The sequence below is a fragment of the Coloeus monedula genome (genome assembly GCF_965178545.1).
Source record: "Coloeus monedula genome assembly, chromosome: 6".
NCBI lineage: Eukaryota > Metazoa > Chordata > Aves > Passeriformes > Corvidae > Coloeus > Coloeus monedula.
In genome coordinates this window covers 33,965,153-33,982,571 of record NC_138786.1, presented here as the reverse complement: position 1 = coordinate 33,982,571, position 17,419 = coordinate 33,965,153, and the positions used below count along the sequence as shown (strand labels likewise).

Sequence of the window (17,419 nt, the reverse complement as noted above, 5' to 3'; positions counted from 1 at the left end):
AGCAGCAATATATGCCATATTCCTACATTAATATTTGAACTAATAACTTTAAAAAAAGGAAAGAAACAAGATCCGACTTGTGGCATAATCAAATGCAAAATAAATGAAGAATACTGGGACAGCACTGAGACTTTATAGATTGCTGTGTTTTCCTTACACATCATTAGCCCGGAGCCACACGAAAGAGGAAAACAGAGAAGTGGAGAGTTTATGCTCCCTGCTGGTGTTTAAGAAGCCGAGGTCCTGGAAGGACATCTGGGAATTGTGCTGAGACGGTGGTTTTTGTAATTTAAGAATAGACATTCATTAGCAGTAAATGCCATAAATCCCATGCTAAGTAAAAACCTTGTCCAAGAAAGCCTAAAACAATAAACTCTGTGCTCAATGTAGCCTGAGCTAGACGCTCCATAGCTTCCTGAGGAATGCTATAGATTCACGAGCTAATTCCTATAGCCTCGTCTAGATCTGTAGTGCTACTAAACGAAATACATTGCTGCTACATACAGTCCATTTGCTTCAAAACTTGCATTCCAGCTCCATCTTCCCTCCCATGCCAGATCACCTTTCTCATACCGTGTCCCCTCTGAAAAACCAACCCTTTTGGACTGGAGAGACAGAAAAAGCCACAGCAAAGAGCTGGCAGATTAATTTTATTGACATTTCCATTTTCACTGCAATGTGATACCCTCCATCACATGGAAGAGATGACCCTCACTATTTACAGACTGACAGGCCACTTCATTACAACCACCCTGCCCCAAGGCAGAGCAGCTCCTTTCCATCTGCCCAAACACCAGAGCAAGACCCTGAAGTCGCTGCTCTCTTTCTCGTGTTTTTTTTTTTTCTATTAATGATAGAGAAAGGAGAGTCAAATCACAGTAAACTAATCAAAGAGATTATGGAAGCGCTAAACACTGTAACCAACTGTTTGCTTTCGCAAGATGTTGGTTATTTAGAAAGCACTCCTTTCTGCTGCTTTCTTACTCCCCATATATTCCACCCTACCCCTCTCTCACAGACACGTGTGCTCGCACACACACACACACACACACACACACACTTTCCACTACGCCAAGGAACTGCTGCAAGGCAAATTCTCACAAACACTAATGGCTTCTGACTGCTCCTTGGCAACCCCAGCATTTTAACCTGGGTGGATATGCTCTCCAAAATACAGACACTGGAGCTATCTCATCAGCTGTTCATGTGACACAGATGGAGAGTGGCTATTAGGAGCCAGGCAATGGGCCTTGGGGATCTGAGGTGCTGTACTGTAGCCTCAGGCAATTTTGAAAAGCAGTACCCGGAGATGGGGGAAAAAATCCCTACTGAAAGTGCAAGTTTGAAGTCAGTCAGTCTGTTTGTCTATCTGTCGTGCGGATAAAGATATCTTTGTCTCTTTAGTGTGTATGCACAGGATGTGTGGAGCTGTAAAACTTCTGCTCTGCACCATCCTTTCAAACCACAGAAGCACCAGTTCACTCTCTGTATGGACAAATTCCTGTCTGTCTGCATATACTCTCCTATTTGTGAGCATCCTCAGCAGGAGTCGCCTACATGCTAAATCAGTGTTTGGACCTTTTGAAGACATTATTAATATACTGGTTTTAAGAAGATAATAGCAGCCCAAGAAAGAAAAGTTCAGCTAAAGCTCCCATTGCTTTCCCATTCTAAACAGCAGTTGAAATCATAAGAGTTGGTGCTTTCCTAATCTGCTCCATAACCTCATGAAAGAAAATTCAAATATTGTAACTCCAAATGATATCAGAAGAAAAATACAGCAAGATTTTTTCCTCCTGGTGTATGACAGACCCAGCCCTGTTAATCTGTATTGTCATATCTTTAGTAAGACAACTACAACTGCTCATAGTAGCGGATGCAGTTTCTAGTGAGAAGAAATCATAGAAAAAGCCCATAACTGTCCTTTCCAAGATGGAATTATTTACTTCTGGTCCTAGTTTTCTGTATCCAAATAAATGTCAGTTACTTTAAATGAAGAAAAATAAATTATCAAAAGCTAAATAAAATTAAGAGATATGAAAATCACTTTATGGCAGACTGGATTAACTATATTTTTCACTACCATATGAAGGAATCAAAATTTAAGTCATTAAATCATCATTACAAGAGATTCTGCTTCTATGAACTATTCATATCCTGGTTTAGATGGTAATTTTTAAGAAGAGTAGAGTCAAATCCTAAATTCTATGGAAATTGGGATACAAGCATAGTTATACCAATTTTCTAGAGGAGAAATTAAGGCTAGATTTTGGTCCGCTGTCTCTCTCTTTTACACAGTACCAAAAAAATTAAGTGTGATTTTCTTCTGCTTTCTGTACTGTTCACTGATTTGTTCTTGCGCAGACAGTATGCATTATTGCAAAACCCTATCAGTGGTCTAGGAAAGTGGAGAATTCTTAAGTGGCACTCTCTTTGTGGAGGTGTCAATGACTATGCAGGATTTGAGCCAGTAGAGAATTAGGCATTTTACCCAGCTTGTTTAAGATTATAGTAATGCTATGTAATAGTCTCAATAACCCCTATAAAAGATGGAGAGAGTTTACAAGAAACCTTGCAAAGTGACCCACCTGGAGTCCCTTAAAGACCTTTTCTTCTAGGGGAAGAGTTTGTAGAGGACACTGAAGATGCAAGTCTTCTGTACACAGCGGGAAGCTGGGCTTCCACACTGGCCTTGTGTTCAGGCACTCTTAGCATGTGCTGAGGGTTTCCTTCCACAAGATAAATCCCTTTGCATTGAAAGCAAAGGAGACTACATCTTCTTTTAAAATATCATATAAATAGTTACAGCAGGGTTTCCACTGCACCATAATTCCAACTTAACTTTCTTCAAACTGATTTCCTTGGACAGACAAAATTGCAAAGCCCAGTGTTGACACAGCCAAGGACTCTTAGCAAAACATAGACCAGTCCTACATACGGCCTGTCCAACCTTATTGTATCAATGAATTTTTCTTTGTTAGTCCTCCACACTACCAGTATTATCTCAACCCTAATCTTTGTGTTCTTCACGGAGTAAAAACACAGCAACAGATGAAGCAAGTTTAGAAGTGGCTCATCTTGTCTTTTTACCACTTGTGAACAGGATGAATAAGAAATTCCCAATCTATCAAAATGATAACTGAAAGGATGATCCAGTCAGGCCAAAGCACAGAAGCCTGTTAACAGTCCAGATTCAAATTCTAGAAATAGTTTCTGTTACCATCATAGCAAGTAGAGCAGTTATAAAAGTGATTTCTGGAAAAGAACATTTCAGAACCCAGTGTCTGAGTTTCTTCACCATCAGAGGTCCCTTACAGCTTTAAGGTTTGTCACACTGAAGGAAAAGAGAGAACAGCAGGAGTATCTAAACTGAGGGGAAGACAAGACACTTCACCATTTCTCTAAAAATAGTGGATGCAATACGAAAAGCAAGCCAAAGGATTCTGAAAAGGAAAGCTGCAGTGCACTATGCTGATCTTAAGTAAGCTACTCTAATCTTCCAGTCTAATATTTTGATGGAGTGGAATATGTAGATATAAATGCAAAACAAAGAGGAAATCTGCATGGAGCCTATATTAATAATTTGCAATTATTTGTTTGTACTTACAGTGTGTCCATCTGGACACATAAGTATTGTAAACCATTATTAATAAGGACATTCAGCTTAGTAATATGATCTATACAACCACCAGAGAAAAATCTTAAAAATCTGGTTAATTATCACTGCCAAAAAGCTGGAGAGAGAAATGTCTGAAGATGGTTTTGAAGATAAGATAGTCTGTGTTGAATGGAAGACTGGCAGAGAGGGAAGGTCAGCTCCAGAATCAAAGACACTTCAGGAGAATCCTTATCTCCATTCTCTCCTCTTAAAATTATCAGGCTTTTAGCCTTACAGCTCCAGTAGATCACAGATCTTTGAAGGAAGTTCTGGCTATGGATTGTTTTTTTTTTTCTTTTCTTCTTAATTATTCTGTTCAAGGAAGTTGACTTAAGTCTCCTCACACCACAGGAGCCATGTTTATCTCCTGCACTTACTGCTCAGGGAAACTGAGTTAAGATAGGTTATGACTGGCAAATATGGGACTTTGAAAATCACAAACAGTTCAGGTGGGCAACCCAGCTTAGAGCTGTGCCATCAGTGGCAGTGCTCTGCCAGTACCTGTGCTGGTTTTGTTAAATTACTTTACTGCAGGAGGAAAGGAGCCATCAGAAGCTGTTCAGGGGCCTTACAGGCACTCTCAGCTTGTGCTGACCTGCATGATCACTTCTTCCTGGAGTGGAGTGTCCTCAAGTGAGCTGCTGCAATCAGACCACTGTGTTCTCTCCCCTGCTGTCTCTGAGACACCCGACATGTCTCATGGTTCTCTATTCTATGTTTCAGTGAGCATCTTGGACAGAAAGAAAGGTTGGACACTGGAACAGGAAGACTTCAGACATACACCACTACTATCTCTCTTACTACAGAAGGTGTTATTCTTTTGCCCTTCTAGAGGCAGGAAGGAGGCAAAGACCTGGGCTTCTCTCTTGCTGTCATTTTGGAGGATCTTTTGCTTTCCAGAATAAAATGCAGCAATTCCACTGGGCTGATAATGTAAAGATGATATGTATGAATTTCACACAAGGCATTAATAATTATTGCAAATTCAAATAGGAAGAAAACTTAAGATGCTATCAGACCCCACCTACAAAACTATCCTACGTAATCTAATTACAACTTAGCATAGTTTGTCATTCAGGAGTTAGTCCCTATTGCCATCTGGCAGTATGTGCTAAAGGCTTAAAGACTTGCATGGTATCCTGTATATAAAGTGTTTTTACAAGAGACAGAATGAAAACTGTTTCTTTTCTGTTTCTGGACAGGCACCTCTCTAGAGTCACTAATATATTTTATCTGCAAAAATGAAGTTACAAATTTTTTTTATTTATTCAAAGTAGGAAAGACATTTCAGCTCTGTTATTATAGCCATGCATGCTATAAAATCAGTGATCTAAGTCTTTCAAAATTATTTTCAGAACTGTTGAGTTTCACGTTTCGTCTTTCATAATTTTTCAGTCCAAAAATAAGAAAAGAGCCTGGCTTTTTTGTGGCCTTAATTGTCTGTGTTTAGAGCTCATATTTATTTGTGAAGTGAATTGAGAAATCTTAGAAATTCTGTCAAATGCCAAAAGTATATTTTTTCTAGCTTTTATACGAGAAAACTTATAAACCGCAATTTAAATGTTAAGGTCTTTTATGCAGCCAGGAGGTTCATGGTTTGTTCATTGTGATCCAACATTTTTTCACATCAGGTGAAAAAAGTGTTCCAATGCAGACAAGGAAACAACAGTAAAGCAACCTGCTAATTACTGATCTCTCTTACGTTCCTGCTGTGCTAAACTGTCCGGACATGTTGAAGTGAAATTTTTCTGCGATTTTCAAGTGACTAGTTCATGGCCCACTGCCGTGGAGTGCAGGAGAAGGGATGAAATGCTTTAGTTTACATGCAACATTTACTAACTGTGTGGGTTTTCCGACATTAAAGAGGGGACAGTGACCCATGCCACCTTTTTCACACTCAAAAGAGCACTGAAAAAACAGTCTTCATAGGCTTACCTCAGGCTTCCCTGGCCCTTAACACCCTCCCCCCAGGGTAGGAGCAGAAAGAGAAAAAAGAAGGGATTTTATGCTCCTTTCTCTTCAACTTTTCAGGCGGTATAAGCAGCATTTAGCAAATTCAGCCTCCAAATGGCTCCAAATGCTCTGAGCTGCAGGGGCTCATCCTTTGTTAGCCTCCCTCTATTTACACAGGATTTACGCAGGCTCTCCACTGAAGAGACCACATGTTTCTGACAGAAAGCACTTCCATTCACACTGCATCAGGCAACAGGATTGTAACCACTGCAGCTTCACGCTGACCTGAGATTAGGGATTTCAGCAACATTGAGATGGTAACAATCTGCTAACTAACGAAAATTATCCATGGAGAACTCTGCTGCATACTCCAGTTAAAACCACCATGGCCAGATAGATTAGGTTACTTAAAGCGGCAATTAAGAACTAGCTACTGTCGAGAATATGCATGTCCATCTACAAATAACATACACACAGAGAAAAATATCAGCAGGGGGAAAAAACAAATTAAAAAAAAAAATCAGACTGCAGCTTGGATTAAAACAATTTCACCCACTGGTTGAAGACATAAAGTGTAAAAACAGACAGATGGACACATATGTAAATGTGGCTGCATTTGTTTCTCTGGAACTGGCAAGTTATTACTAACAGTATAGTTTAATAATTTATTTTCCATGATATTTTCACACTGGTTAACTGGGCAGTGGCAATGTCTATGCGGAACTTCAGGAGCAGAATATTACTTTCTATCTAGTTGGTTCTGGGGCAAACAAACTGAACTAAGTGACCTCTCTTGCCTCTACCTACAGGGACTCAGTACTGGAACCTGGTATCAGTCTGGAGTTTTTAAAATTTGGTAATGTTTTTCTTAAATCAATTTGGCCAGTCAGGATTTCTGCACTGAGATTTTTTCCCAGATTTAGTATTGTGTCAGGCTTTTTCAAAAACACACACAAACACAACAAACGTGGCTGGTTGGAGTTTGTGATTTTTTGCTCAATAGCTTTTCATGGGGCAAAAGAAAATTGGATGGGAGCACAGGGCCAGGAAGGACCACACAGATCCAGTTTTTGATGAGTTTTATTTTGACATTTTAATTTGGCAAATTATTTTGCTTCTGCAGCAAAGGACAAAATAATTCACTGCCATAATAGTAACTCCTAGATGCATCTGATAACCGCTTAAAAACTACTAGGTATATTCTAAAGTTGTCCATAATATATCATAATAAAGCTCTTCTGGGCACTCAATGATTCATTTTTAGTGATCTCTCAAATGCCCTTACCCACAGTTAACACTCAGATTTTATTAAGGAAGAAAGCAGGGACAAATGTCCACTTAAGTCCCAGCTCTCAAATTCAACTCTGCTTGCGCTGCAGTACCTAAAGCTAAAGCTTTTTTAATGTTCTGTTCACCTCCCCTGTGTGGCATTTCTGCTAACACAGAGTTCACAATCTTTCAGCCCCAAACACAGAAGGCTGCTATCTTCAAGTCATCCGAGGAATGTGCCAGATACTATCATCTCCCCTGCAATACAAAGAACCAGAAAGAGGCAGAGACCAAAAGGAGACCGTGCTGATCAGGTTACTAAAGTCCAGAAAGTCTTTCCCAGAATGCTAAATGTTAATCTTTGAACCAGAAAATGTTATAATTAAGATCCTTGTAGTTGGAGGAAACGCTAGCTGGAGAAGTCAAAGGTACAGCCATTTGAAGTTGTACTTTTTTGCACGTTTATCCTAATCTCGCACTCCTCATGCTGGCACAACTGCCATCAAGCACTTTGTTCTATTCAAGCAAAATTATCATTAATGTCAGTGGCAGTTTTGCCTGAGTAAGAAGTGTAAGACCAGATCCTTGTCTTGTTCACAGAGAATTGCAAGCACTGCACAATTCCAGAGGAGATGCACTCATTAAAACATGTGGTTTATGCTGATTTATGATGCTCTTCTATTTAAAAGTAAAACTCCCTTTGTATCTCACCAGGAAAGTGTTCAATGGACTTTTTTCTACATGGTTTTAACTTCAATTTCCACCCTCCTCACCTCAGTACAAGCTGGTAAGTGTACTCCCAGTTTTTGGTATCTAGGCTGAAGGAAAGCATTATTAAAATAGGTTTAAGTATTTTATGTGCTTCAGTAATTACTTTGCAGTGTGAATGTAAATAGCTGTTATTCTGTTTAAATTTTTCATCCTACTAAACACTGTCACACAAAGTGTCCTTGTGCTGCAGTTTAAGTGGCATTCTTTTAAAATCTTTTTTTATATATTTTTAGAGAAGTATTTTTGGCATTCTCATAGTAATTCTGTTAAGAATACCAGCTGCAGACTGGCTACAGCTGAGGCAACAATAACAAGTCATTAAAGAAATCAGGAGACAAAAAAAAATATTTTTCTTCTGCTGAAAGCACATCTCCTTTAAGAGACTATTTTCCTTTTTTAGTTCTGGGATAATGTTTTTCATTTTCTCAATCAACTGTATGAAAGTAAGTATACATTAAAGAGCTATATTTTGTTTAAAGTACCATTTTTTATTTGCTATCCTGTTTCTTTTGTCATCAGAATAATATCAAATGTGGGCAATATAGCTAAGTTCAATTAAAATTCTACCTGCAGCTGAAGTAATTAAGCTCAATTGTACCTCATCAATATTTAACCTTTACTATTTTGCAGTTGTTTATATATAGCAGAATGTGAGAACTTAAAAGTAGATGATGACTAACATCATGCACCATTCTTGTTCATTAAATCATTAAAGTAGTTTCTTTAAGATTAAAAATGACTGGGTTTTTTTAAAGGAAAATAGCAATCAGAACATCTCAATTTTCCTCACAGCCGTTAAACTTAGTTACGAACTGTGAGATATTTTAATGTCTTGCAGTTCCCCTTAGACCCTATGCTGTTTGACACAACTTCTTGTTCATGAGACAGCCCCTAAAATGATGCCCACTAGTATAGCAAGAGTCCATGTACTGTCCACATTAGAAATCTCTTTTTTCAGGACTATTTAGTTATTAAGAAAGCCCAAGTTGAAATATTACATATAGGTAACCACGGATAAGATTTTTTCATCATTAAAAAAAAAAGAAGTTAGGACTAGAAACATAACAGACAGTTATTCCTGAGAGATACTAAGTCAAAAGCTTAAATTACCAAAAAGGACACTTGTTAGGCCACGAGTCCAAAATGCACATTAGTCTATTTTAAGATGTATTAAAGAAAAAATGGAGGATGGCTAAAAGCTTAAAAAAAAGATGTTTTAGTAGAAAGGTCTCAGAATGAACCATGAAACCTTTTTCTGGTGATAAAATGTATACAAATATGTGTGTTACATAAAACACAAATAAAAGTACCATCTTGATATGCATTCACAAACACCTGAACCACATAAGAAGAGATGCTTGCTGTGAATGCATAGTTCAGAAAAAATTTAAAAGTACAAAACAACTCCAAACTCGGCAAGCCTTACATACCATAAGAGCTCCAACACCTATGCACAGTAGGGTGGAATAACCCGCTGGGTGCTGCGGACATATATATGCACTTCCTCCTAAAGTGTTCATTTGGCTGGCAGTCTGGAAAATGCCAGAATGTGAAGGGTTACGTGGCAACACTGACAGTCTGCTCTTGCAGGTTTAACTTAAAGGCCATACTTTAAATATAGTGTGCTATGTATTTGGAAACACAACTGATACTCTTTGATGTGCTATTTGACGCTCAAAACGAAGGACTCAATCAAGTCTTGCTCCCACTGGTGAATCATGTCCCAAATGACAAAAGCGTGCTTTGGACATGCCCGTATTTATTTTTGGGGGTACCGTTTTTCAGAAGTCTTTTCCTCCAAGAAACCTTGTAAATGTTAAGTGTAAACCATCTATAACTTACATGCTATATATATTGGATGATTAAAAGTGGTTACTGGAAAGGCTGGAAATGTTTTCTTTCTTTGCAGCTCAGTAGATGGACAAAAAGAGCAAGCGTTAGAGTGCTAAAGCTCCTAGCTAGTCCCTGACAGCTATCTTTATAATATCAGAAAGGCAGACAAGCAATTTATTTTTTCCCACTGTATAATTTTACTGATTTGTTTCAGGATAATATGATTAAAAAACAAGCAAAAAAGAAGGGACAGCTGTGGCTGCCTCTCTCTGCAGCCAAACTGTCCCATAAGGCACTTTGGGCTGCTTTAAATGATTGAAAGAACGGACATACACAAAGTTGCGTAGAAACAGGGGAAAAAGCTTTTTGACGAAAGCTTCTATGAATCGGATTTAGAAAATAAGGAAGCATAAAAAGAGCAAAACCACAGGGTACTAGCTTGTTGTAACACTATTTCCTTAAAAGTTCCCAGCACAAAACTCAAAAGCAAAGACACCCCACTCTGACACCTGATGCTTTGCCTTTTTGCTCAAATCCTGTAATTTCATTTCAGGTTATTCATTGTCACAGAAAATATTACAAAACACAAATATGCAGTGCATACAAAGTCTTCCTAGACTGATTTGTGTCCCTGAGCTCTTTCTAGGGAAGAGCCTCACAAACTGGGCTCCAGAGAGCTTACATCACCCCACTCCCCCCCTTCAAAGGAGATAGGGTTGCCTACATGTAGGAACCCCAAAGGAAAAGCCTGGCAAGTTATGAGACCTCCCTTCCTTCAGGTTCACATGGGTAAAATGGAGTTTCCCTCTGGACCTAGGTTCACCTAGCCAGTCAGAGAGCTGACCTGTCTGCCATAAGATCAAATATAAGCCCCACCAATCAAGTAGCAGTCCAGGCTAAATGTGCTGATGCAACAAATTTCCAGATCTTGATCTCACGAGGCAGGGGAGTCATTCTTCTCAGTGATAAAGTCACTGAATGCACTCTTGAGGAGATAAAAAATTAAGAACTGGCTGACTTTGCACCATTTGAGTGAGTTATTCACCACTGACCCAGAACAACAGAATTGTCATGTTCTGACACCAGCTAGGAATGACTGTAGGCATGGTCATCTCTGACTCCTTACTGCAAGTCTGTAAGGAGGAAACAGGAATCATTTCTGAACTGGTTAGTGGCATCAATCCAGAAAGTACAGTGTTTAAATGCATTATGCATTAGAAGAAACTTCACACAGTCTCTCCATCTCTCTCTCCTTCTCCCCCTCCTAGTAAAAAACTTGGTGAAATGATGCCAATGAGAGGGCTTGGTACTCAAAAAAAAAAAAAAAAAAAAAAAAAAGGAAAAAATTAGCAAATAGGATCTCAGCTATTAAGATTTGCCTCGGAGACATTAACCCCCCCCCCCTTCGCAATTTTATAGTTAAGAGATTTTTACCTGTGTTTTACTATGTCAGCTTTTAAAACTTAACAGAGATTTATACAGCACATAAGAATTGAGATGCTAATAGCATTGGAGCATTATCTTGCACAGGATATTCTATTCCTTTTGTCTGTTATTGGCTCAGAAAGTTACCTTCAGTAAACTTTAAGGAGAAGATTTCTTTTTTAAACTGCTCAAATAAGCAAGGCACACAGCTTTCAGTGAAAACGGCTTTGAAAGTAATACTTAATATTCCTTTTCATAGTAATTGGTGGTGGCTCTTACATAAGTGAATATTATTTATCATTACTTTTAAATACAAACATGCCAACACACTCCTGTGCTCATTTGAGCACTACATTTTTTCAAGTCTGAGCATGGCTATTGTTTTTACTAATTCTTCATTTCTAAATGCATATCATAAAGAGAACATCCTGAAATACACTCTTAGAAGGCAGGTTCTTGGACATAAGTACTTGTCATCAAAATAGATACACAAGGACATCTTATTTCTTTTCTCCTTCAGCTAAATAGCAGGATTTCCATTTTCGTTAGTAGGAGCAAAAGCAAGTCTTAGCACTGTAATTTTGGTAAACAGACCAAACAGTTTTTTGTATTTGTGGCTGGCCAAAATCCTGAAGTATAAAGAGTATTATTATCCAGTCTTTATTTCCTGCAGCATATGTGAGAATTTGTTCTGAGAGACCAGGGCAAAACTAAGATTTATCATTTTCTCTTTCTACCTCTGATGTACTCAATGATAAAACACTTTCTGGACCTCACTTCACCTGCCACACATGCTATGTTTCTGTTTTTGGGGATTACGCACACAGAGCAAGCCAGCATTCCCAGGAAGAAGTGCTCTGAGGGACCAGGACCTGCCCCTGCTGCTGGTCTCTCTGCAGTGAGGACACTTACATGAGCACCAGCCCTCACATTTAAATGGAGAGTACTCAGAGAACAGGAAAGAATTATAACATGGAGTGTAGGTCTGGGACCATTTTTTTGAAATGAACACCAGCATTCACAATTCATTTATGAAGCACTAACAAAACCCCCTTTTCAACCCTGTTTATTTCTTGCAGAACAGATTCAAACTGGATAATGGCAAGGAAAGAAAAGTTATATCAAGGAGATGAGACAGCTATCCTTTTCTCCCTGACCGTGCTGCTTTCTGGTACTGATGGTGGCTTTTCTTCTATGTGATAAAGGTTCAGTGAATTATGCAAGCCTGGGCCCTGGTTGTTGATGGTTCACAGATTGTACATCTTTAGCAGCACCACCCCATCTATTACTGTGGAATTAGTTGACAATACTACTAGTTGCACCAAAAAAATAAACTAATTGGTCCCTGAGGATAGCTAGGTGCTTTGGAAGTCTTTTTAACAAATAGAAAAAAAAATTATCTCCCATAGTGATTTGCCAGCCTTCCTATACTCTATCCAGCACATAGGGACTTCTAAATTACATACTGTAATTGACATCAAATATCTGTCCCATCAGTGAATATCTTTATTAGCATCAAAATCACTCACAACTAGTGTTCCTCAATGTTATTAAACAGAACTTGTTCTAGGTGTTGCCTTACTAATTAGTCAGGATGAGCCCGAGGAAGAAAATCTGGGTCATGTTAAATTAATTGGAATGAGCATGAAAATTAGCAGAGCAAACTGCATCAATTTTCTATAGAGAGCCTTTCTTCATGTTGAGAATAAAAATGGATATTATGAGGCATTAACCAAACTGCCTTCTGTGACTGCCAAGAGGTGTGTTACAGTAGCCCAAAAATATCATGCTCACAGATTTTCAGAAGTTAATGAGACATTTCCAGGAATGGTAAATACATGGTATTAAAATGGGTGTGCCTCTTATGGGAAAATGCCAAGTCATTTCATGTTTATTCAGGCATAACAAGCTCCTCAAAATGAGCATAATTTAAGAGGTGAATAGTGCAAAGAGGGCTAACATTCAACTAATTTTCCTTAAGAAAGAAAAGATTAAATTGAACAAAAAATGAATTAAGAGGTTTACAAATCAACAAGTCAACCATCAGATTGCAGCCTCTGCTCAGTATATTCTCATCAGCCCCTGCCATGAAGTTTTCAAAAAATGTCCCGAAGGCAGGGAACAAAGCGAGCAGAACTGATTACAGCCACACTCACCGCCTTGCTGTCTAAACTCTGTTTGGCTTCCTAATGAGCTCACTAAAAACCTAATTCATCTCCCATAACCCTTCTCAGCCCTCCTTGAAATTCACCATTATGGAAATTACAGATGAAACATTTACAGGCTGTGTTCAAATTACTGCTTCTTCAACAGGCAGGTCCCTGACCCTCACAATGAACACAATAGAGGTATGTCCGGCATGAAACCACTTGAGCCGCAGCCTATAGAATAAAGAGGCTCAGGAAGGTTAAGACTTTTTCTCATGGTGACAATGATTTCCACATTAATGCTTTCAGTTCCATGAATATGGGAATTTTGTGGGTTTGACAGTATATCAAATACAAATTGTAATTCGGAAGGGGAGAAATGAGTTGTACTGATGACAAATAGCTGAAATAGGCTAATGTGAATTCCCAGCCTGTTCATGAGGAAACTCCCTGAGTTCCTCATTACATGAAGTCAAAATGATCCTCACGGCACCTAGCCTGTAACTGGAAGATTACTGAATTGATGGATCCTTAGTTTAAAATGCAGCTGTTTTATTCTGCTTTAGTAATTAATTCTTTTTCCAATACCATATTGATTAAGCGTAGACCCTGATAAAGTTCAAACTGAGAAGAATCTCTAGTGACTTCCTTAGTTGCTCCAGAGACTCAATGAAAACTTCCTACAATTCCACCTGCCTCCTCAGAGTGCTGATCCAATGAACAGAACAGTTTTTTTCTCATAAATTAGTTAGGCCATGTGGAGCTGTATTAGCTGATCGTTGCTTTTGTCTCTCTACTTGCTGACTTGCTTTTCACTTTTGCTGTCCTTTGTGCTGTCACACACAAAGTCGGAGTGCAGCTGCCATGCTGAACCCAAACCAAGGTAAAGAACAATTCGTACAAACTACATTTTTTTTCCCCCCACTTTATACAGCTGCAACTCCCTGAGCAGCATTGCACTCAATAAGGCCTCCTGGGATCCAACTAGCAGAGAAATCTGTGCTGAAGCATGCAGTCGTTCTGTGGGACTAAAGAGTGTTGAGGGGAGGAGGGGGAATAACCTGTTTTCTTCAAGACTGCTCCATCTTTTGGGGTAGAATATTTGCTCTTTCGTTTTTAGCGGCCAAAGATCCTCATATTATCTGGGTTTTTACTTAAAAAAAAAAAAACAACAAACCAAAAAAACGAAACACAGAACACAAAAAACCCAACAACCCAAAATCCAAAGAACAAACAAGCCCAAACCACACTCCTAAAACACCACAGCCACTTGAGACAAGAAATCACCACTTCACCTATAACAAATGGGATGTGGATTCTTGTTGACTAACAGTAAGGCAGTGGCTGTCCATGAATAGCCATTGCAAACACAGCAGCAATTTACGAGAAGCAGCAATGACCAACTCGATACTGCTTTTCAGGGAGTCACCTGTGCCAGGGTGAATTCAACGGAGCACAATAACAGAAAGTTTCTTAGACTAGAACCAGTACAATGGACTTTTTTAAAATGAAAATCAGAAATACATTGGTCTGGAAACCTTTCTAACACTTTACAATTATTATTTCTTCCCCAACCTACCCCAGCCCTTCTCCTTCCCTTTCCTACCATCTGAAGAAGAAACTGCTGATGCCTTCTGCGTCTGCACCCTACAGTTTGTAACTTGGACCTGTGTGTCTGAAGGGTAACATGCTGTTTATACAGGTTTCCACAAGAGTGATACCAAGTGATCTACAAAAGTTCAGGATCTGAGAGAGTGGCAGGCACATCAGATATTAGCAATCCTTCTTCAGGTGCCATATTAGATAATGAGGCTATTTAAAGGCTAAGGGTCTCATGCTAATTTCATACTGTCTGAGGCCCTGACTTAACCTCTGCCTTCCCACTAAGGCAAAAGCAAGCTGGCTTTCAACATTTCTTCAGGAGAATCTGTTCAGTCTGGGCTCGTCCAATTTATATTTGAAGAGCTATGTAACCAGGAGGGTGCAAGGACAGCAGTGGGCCAGGACAGCCCCCGTGCATGGTGGGCCAGGACAGATAACGGCATTCCCCACCTTCAGAGCATTCTCCCTCAGGGTGAAAGTTCACCCTTCGCAGATGTCTCCAGCAGACACTCTGTTGTCAAAAGGTTGCATCATGCAATTCATGCAGTCACTCCTAACAATGCACTGTTCTTATCCAGATACGTAAACACGTTGCACTTCTAAACAATTTCCTTGTTAAGGACAACTTGTTTTTCCCCCCGAGTTTTGTTCAGCTATCACAAAAAGTAAGGAACACTGAGAAAAAAGCAGTCCGACTCCGCTTTGCCAATTCGCAGCTTAAAAATTCTATTTTCGTTTTCTGTCAGGCTATTCAGTACAAGAAGATACGTCTGGTTTATTCCCACAAAAGAGAAATAAAGCCACCATATCCCAAAATGTCTAACAGTAAAGCATATAGTTTAGAGGCAAAAAAAAGCACACATTGGGTGAAATGGAAAATTGTAAGTTTTTTGTCAGAAAACTTACGCAGCCAGAAAAATTCAATGAAGAACATTAGTTTCAGTTTAATATAGCCTATTCCAATTTCTTTCATTTAAAAGTAACAAATATATACCCTGCGTGGACAAGTGCAAAAAGGAGATTTCTATGTTCCCATATTTGTTACAAATTCACTTTTGCCTGGTGCAGAAAGTTTATTTCTTGGGAAACACTTCAGAAATAATAGGTCCTGGTTGCTACAGTCACTCAGATTTTTAATTTCTAGTGCCTCGAGATAAACACTATAACAAAGATTTCTTCTTTGTTGAGTACAGTTACTCTAAAGCAGTTGGAAGCTATCACATGTACTACAACACAAGTAATTTCATTCTAGAATGGATTGAAACAAGCTTATCAGGATTGTTATCTGTTTATAAATTATATATTTAACAGTAAAGTCAGACAGACATGGCTGGAATGTTACACATGGGGAAACACGATTAGAGATATGCCAAATTGCTCAACCTAATCCCAAGCAATAGAATCTTAAGGGCACTGGGAATTTCTAGAAGAATTAATCATTATATGCTGTAAAAAGCTCAATTAAATACCCTTAGAAACCAAGCAGGGATCCTTTCAGACCTGCCTGCAATATGTAGTTCTCTCAGCTGCAGAATGTTTGCCTCTCTGAGCATCCCTTCTCTTCTCATTCCTTTAGATACTGAACCTATGGAAAGCACATTTTCAGGAAAAATATCTTCAGTGCTTTCATGTCTCATATTTTATACACTTGGCCATCTTGAATTAGTAGGAGTCAATGAAGATGCACATTCTTAAAAACAGCTGCAACTTCATTGATCTAATCTATGAACTTTAAAGACCTTCATTTTATGAGCTTTCTCAGGGTAGGTATTTCAGTGTTCGAAAAACAGGGTTATGGACTGTTAAGTTAAGCACATGTTCTGCATCAACATTTTAGTTTCAGCAGGTTATTTGGTGCCAAGTTTGCCAGTCAGTATCATCAATTCGAAATATGTGCTTGTTTGTTTTTAACAGGTGTTTTGAGAACAGCACAGGACAGGAGAAAAGCAGTGTTAATATATTCATTTAGTATTTATCCTTAATTCTGAAAATCCCCTTCCCTCTAAAACATAACAAAATTTCACCTCAGGTGTTTAAGACACATGGAGATGGAGCTGCAAAGGAGTGCAAATAAGTACTTCTGTTACTTCACCAGCCTGATGATTTGCGCATTCACATCTATTGAACATTTTTTCTCATCTAGTAATCACAGACTTGGGTTTACATACGGTATAACCCACCTATTTATAGAAAACTACCTTTTATTGTGCAACTGATGTTAGCTGTAGAAGAAAAAAGTAAGACTGAAGCTAAAAACCCAGTACCCTTTATATAATGAAACATAACCATGGACTTTAACTCAGTCTGTTCTTCTGAAGATCATTTGTTAGAGTTTGCATCAGAGGACAAAGAGGGAGAAGAAATTAAAGCAGTCTAAAACCAAAATTGGCTTATCTACACAAGTTATGCCACAGAACCAAAATAATAGATTGCCCTTAAAACTGAGTAACAGCAAAACATAACAATAAGATTTACACACTCACACACCACTGTCACATTTGTGGGTCAGTTGAGATGGCGCATCACAATATACACACTCACAGATACACACTTCTTGCAGGTGTTATCTCAGACTTGGTCTGCTGAGAAGCCAAGTGAATCCCCACAGCGACATTTGAAGGTTTAAAAGCTCAAGTTTTTGTTTCTAAATGCCTATGAAAACATTGCCTGTGCTCAGAGGCCTTTTAAAACAAAACCAAAGCTTTTAAAGCTTCAAAAGCGGTCATGGGAATTTGTTCATCAGGAGGGAATCCTAAATGAA

General features: G+C 38.8%; 1 protein-coding gene across 3 annotated transcripts in view; it reads right to left on the bottom strand.

Moving 5' to 3' along the window:
- MEIS2 (Meis homeobox 2) overlaps positions 1–17,419 on the bottom strand; it is a gene marked incomplete at its 5' end in the record, with an annotated part of 171,701 nt that overhangs the window by 121,017 nt on the left and 33,265 nt on the right. The gene's annotated exons all lie outside the window — the stretch shown is intronic.